The sequence below is a fragment of the Pyxicephalus adspersus genome, chromosome 5 (assembly GCF_032062135.1).
Source record: "Pyxicephalus adspersus chromosome 5, UCB_Pads_2.0, whole genome shotgun sequence".
Lineage (NCBI taxonomy): Eukaryota > Metazoa > Chordata > Amphibia > Anura > Pyxicephalidae > Pyxicephalus > Pyxicephalus adspersus.
The window spans coordinates 111,288,303-111,294,302 of NC_092862.1; positions in this window are offsets into that span (position 1 = coordinate 111,288,303).

Here is a 6,000-nt window from a genome sequence, read left to right on the forward strand (position 1 = left end):
TGTGTCACACGTTTTGTATAAATGGAGCCTGTCAAATTACTTTAATTAATCTAAACACAAAGCAGGTGACATTTTTCTGCAATTTTCAGCTGACACAAAACTGATGTGTAAATGTAATATCTTACAACTTACTACAATTGTTGCTGCGTTAGTTTTCTTAATAACACACTTCCTGTCATCTTCACGTCTGCACTAGTCTAGTCTATCGGAACAACCATCGTTGTTTTATTACCAGCCAACTTTTTGAGATAAAAGGAGAAGGACACCTTTTATGCGGGGTACACACCCCAGCCAGTGCCCCCTGTTTATATTGCTCATATAGAATTATCAAACACAAAAGTGGATTGGTTTGCTATCAAAATGTACAGCCCATAAAACACAATGGATGCCTCTATCATGAATAGGCAAGGAGTGTGTTTTGAGAGAAAAAGTATCAACCGCTAAAATTGCAAACAATGATTCAATTTTAAAGCTGATTTACAGTAAATAAGAAAGAAGAATTAAATACAAGATATTTTACCTTGTGCAAAATCAGTATTCTTTTATTAGGCCACATTTTATAAGACTTTTTTAGCCGTTGCAGGAAAGCTTCTGTTTTTTTTGCGATGGGGTGGAGGACTAATATGCTCATTACCACCTGACTACAGTACTAAGGAGAAGCAACATCCTGTAGGCAGCTTTGATGAGCACAGCACACAGTATTGACTCCCCAACAGGTTTTTTTAGGCTACCATGCAAAGCTGATCAAGGTTCATACACACCCACAGTGATTACCAATCCCACTTGAATATTGATGAAATGAGCATGAATGTGACACAATGTGCTGGATACATACAGTATATTTGTCATAAGTACATGGTGACATCACAAGGAGGAAACAAATGAACAACATAAAAGGAATACATTTAGTAATGATATTTGAAAGCAATTTTAATACTTTTAAACTGAGCCAGGTTTAATAAATTTGAACATCTTCCCTTCCTATAGGAACAGAGACTTCTTGCTATAGATGGAATTTTTATTGACACGTGAGGACAATCAAATGTAGCCATTGTTCCAAAATTTTTACTGTGCATTAGTTTTATAACAGCAAAAGGATTAGTATAATTGAAAAGAAAAAAAACCCAGCATGGGAGCTTCTACTTTTCAAACCAACCAATAAAATAATACATTTAGCACAGTATAGAAATAGTTAATATTTTTTTAGGAACATTTACATGAATAATGCTTATGTAGGGATTTTCTCAAGTGTCAATAAACAGTTGGCATTATCATGAGTTATTAACTACAAAAAGATTTACAATGTTTGCAAGTCTGGTAGAACAATGGTCTTCTGGTCACAAACTTAATGAATGTTGAGAGATCAAAAGGCCCAGAGTCCAGAAGTCACATACTTTGAGACAATGTGGAAAAACATAAGATGTAGGTGATAAAAGTTATTTGTTGGTATGAGGCAAAAGCCTTGTATATAGTATATTCTATGATTCCTTCTTATACAAAATCATAAAGTCCACATCAGGTTTTAGAGTTGGGCTTCCAATACTTTAAATACTAAGGCTCCATTCATACTTCAGTACCTTGTCAAGAAACCTGTTCTGTAGTGCATCACAGTATCATGTCCACCAAGTAAAAAAACTAAGGCATTCTTTTTTTTTTATATGCACTGCGGTGCTCTAGACATCCCACTCACATGTATGCCCACTGCACGGCAGCGAATTACACAACATAAAACAGCAATGTGAACCCACCTAACACAGGCAACATAAAACCACAGGTAAGTCATAACCAGGTGTTTGATCTCAGTCAATAAATGCCCTGTGTTTTCAAAAAAAAATGTGTAAAATTGTTGTTTGCTTAAAAATGTATAAATTGCCTTGAGTCACTTTGATTCCTTTTGTAGCTCAGCATGTAAACTGTAGATTGACTAGAAGAAAGCATGGTGAATTATGGGTTTTGCTAAAGGACACCTCTAAAAATAGCAGAGCTAATTCCCCAGGAACCGTCTCTCCCACTATAACACAAATACGCTTTTATTTAATAATGTCCACAGATTGCAGCATTAACTAACAGTGCCATGCAGCATGTATAATACAGACCCAGCCGGTGAGGATACATTTTACAAGCTGCCCACGCCTCCCATTATGTGACAACACGCAGGAGTTAGAGCAGAAATTGCCCATTTATTTGCAGACTTGCTATTTTCTCCGGAGCTTGCTTCCTAATGCCGTACAGTAACTGCTTCCCAGCTGAAAATACAGAAATTGTAATGTGAAATGCATTAGAAAGCAAATATTAAAATGGGTAGAAAAAAGTTTGTCTTACAGTTTAAAGCTTTGTACACATGGTATATATTTATTATCCCTGATAAACGAATGTGTGCAAAGAACAACACACAAACCCGTGATGCTATTATACATGACAACAAAATGAGTGTTTGTAGAGCTTGGCAAACCACTGTATGCCATGGTTGAAGGATCGTTCACATTGTTATCTAAGTATACATACACTATCGTTTATTGTTAAACCACATCTGTACACATGATAACAGATGACAGATAATCACCAGACACATCAATCCAGATGTATCGCTCTTCACAGACAATCATTGTGATTCTTTTTTCAATTAAGATATGATTAATAACGATATGTTCTGAATGTTCATTATTAATAAAAAATTTTCAGTTTGTACACATAGCTTAAGTGTTAATAGTTAGGAATATAAAATAACTTATTGCACAAATACAGTGAAATTCTGATGATTCGGGCTTCAAAATACTCTGCGTATTTTGAGTTTTAGTATATAAGAGGTGGTGATCACAGTCTTGGGATATATAACTCTTTTCTGGTTTTGGCCAAAAAACAAATTGTTTAAACAGGTTTACTTTTCCCTGGCATTTATTATGCCGGGGTTTCTTGTACCAGTTACAGTCTGTGAGCTGATAGTTATATCCACGAAAGACTGTAAGTGTGCTAAAGACAGATAGATACTACTCTACGCAGGTTTCTATATAATGTACCACTTCCAGAAAGCACATTGCATGTAGGCTGAGTGTATTTGCTTCCTAAGGTCTGTGCTGTACAGGTAAAAGTAATACATAACTCCACTAAACAGTGTACTGGAACATTGAGATATCAGATTTTTTATACTTAAAATGAAAACAAGAAGAATCAAGTAGACGAGCTTGGGAATATCTCTCTTACAATACAGGTGAGCAGGGCTGCCATCAAAAATGTATGTGCCAACACCAGGTAAACTTCATACATGAGTCCTCTTCCCTATGTTTAAAAGTCGCAGCATTGCAAATATCAGGCTCCTTTAATCAGGGCCTGGTACAGTAGTGGTCTGATACTTGGCCCCTTTCCACATGGCAGCCCTACAGTTCAGCAATAGAGGGTTTTCAGTTCTCTGGATTATCAACAGAAAGAACCTTGTTGAACAAATTGGGCCCTGGGTAAGTAGTAAGTGCTTGATGTAATTTTTTTATTAGCTATAAACCACCCTTAGTGCTGCATATATAGTATTAGCTGAAAAAAACGCAATGCTACCACAAGGAAATGCCTTAAAATAAGAGGAAAAATAGAAATTAACCCATTTATTCCAATGTTAGATCTTTTTAGGGGGCAGCTAATTACATAGTTACATAGTAGGTTAGGTTGAAAAAAGACATAAGTCCATCAAGTTCAACCTCTAGGGAAATAAACATATCCCAGATATAAAACCCTATAAGACGCTGGTCCAGAGGAAGGCAAAAAAAACCCCTGGTACTATTTGCTTCAACAGGGGAAGAAGATTCCTTCCTGATTCCATGAGGCAATCGGATGTTCCCTGGGTCAACAGTCACTGTTATCTTTACTTTAAAGCCTTAATACCCAGGTATATTCTGTGCTTCTAGAAAAACATTCAGCTTTTTCTAAAAGCCATCTATAGTAGTTGCTGAAACTATTTCCACATTTTCACAGACCTTACAGTGAAGAATCCCTTCCTTATCCGGAGCTTAAACTTCTTTTCCACCAGACGCAAAGAGTGCCCTCTTGTTCTTTTTAATGATCTCAAAGTGAATAATGTGGAAGAGAGTTCTCTATATGGACCGTTATATAATTATACAGGGTGATCATATCCCCCCTTAAATGTCTCTTCTCAAGGAGAATAGATTCAGTTCAGCTAATCTCTCCTCATAGCTGAGCTCCTACATTCCTTTTATTAATTTATTTGCCCTTCTCTGCACTTTCTCCAATTCCACAATGTCCTTTTTGTGAACTGGTGCCCAAAACTGGACTGCATATTCCAGATGTGGTCTGACCAATGCTTTGTACAGGGGCAGGATTATGTCTCCATCTCTGCCTTCTATTCCTCTTTTATTACAAGAAAGTACTTTGCTAGCTTTAGATATTGCAGCTTGGCATTGCATGCTATTAGTAAGTCTAATCAGATCTACCAGAACCCCCAGATCCTTTTCCATTTCTGACTCCCCAAATGTATTCCCCCTAGACAGTATGAAGCATGCATGTTGTTAGCCCCCAAGTGCATAACTTTACATTTATCTATATTAAATGACATTTACAACTTGGCTGCCCAATCAAACAGTACATCCAGGTCTGCTTGTAGATTATAGAGATCCTGTATGGACGTAATTCCATTACATAGTTTGGTGTCATCTGCAAACACAGAAATGGTACTTTTAATCCCAAACTCTATATCATTTATGAAGATGTTAAACAGTAAAGGTCTCGACACTGAACCCTGGGGTACACCACTAATAACTTTAGATCGTTCAGAGTATGAATCATTAATTACAACTCACTGGATGCAATCTTTAAACCAGTTCTCTATCCATTTACAGATTGACTTTTCCAAACCTATCAACCCTATTTGCAGTTAAACTGCTTTATACCACTAAATGTATTCACAAAAACAAAGAAGGAAACAAAAGGTGTCTGCTCCATTCTTTTACAATGCTCATCTTCTGCCCTGTGCTGCTTTTGGAACCTTGAAAAAAATTCTTCCAAGCAGGACCCTGCTCAGACCCCTTAACAAAAGCTGTAAAACTAGGGCTTGGAATCTGTCCTGCAACTACCTACAGTATAAAGTTCTTCAGTGGTTCCCATGTTTGTAGTATCTGCTAATTCTGCACTATATCTAAATTAAGAAAATCTTCTTTATTTATTATATTTAAACATTTTTTAATCTAATGTGCTAAAAGTTTTTGACTGAGGCGGCAGCCTCCTTTCAGGTATTTGATATTGTATGACCTCCCTCCCAGTATATCCATGATACTGCTAAGGAACGTATTGGCATTATGATCTAGTACTGTGTGCCATGTTGAGACTGATCAGGAAATAGATCAGGTCACTGTAGAAGAAGGAAAATTGTGATGTCAAATTCAGAAGATATTCGGCATCTTGTACATCAATTTCACTGGAAAAGGGATTAATTGGCCTTAATGGGGCTGTTAGTAATTGTATTGCTGGCATTTTATTTGGGATCTAGGCCTGGAGTGCCTTGGAAAGAATGGGTGGGCCAGGCACTCCATTTGTTTTCCAGACAAGAGATTGAGAATGGCTCTGGGGCACCTAACCATTGATATTACAATGGAACAGGTTTTTGAGACAGGGGGAGGTTGCAGCCTGAGGTTGGGTGGGTCAGCTGCAAAGGCTGTGGGAAGACTATGAGCTGGGAGTACATTTTTTTTTGTCATGTTGTGAATGACATTACCCCTGCAAGGGATAACCCTGAATTTTCTTTGTGCGTTCGATTATTTTTAAATATAAGTGGGCAGAGCGCCCTGAACTGGAGCCTGAAAGTACCTCTCTGCAGTGAGTGCATTTGAAGCTAATCCCCACTGTCCAGAGGTTGGAACTCGGGTGATGTGACTTGGACTCAAGTCACCTAATCAATGACTCGCAACTCGGTTTTCCCTAGCGACTTGCAACTCAACTCGTGACTTGCTTTCTCTGCTGACAGCTGAAGGGGGAAGAGAGGAAGGCAGTGAGGCTTTTGTT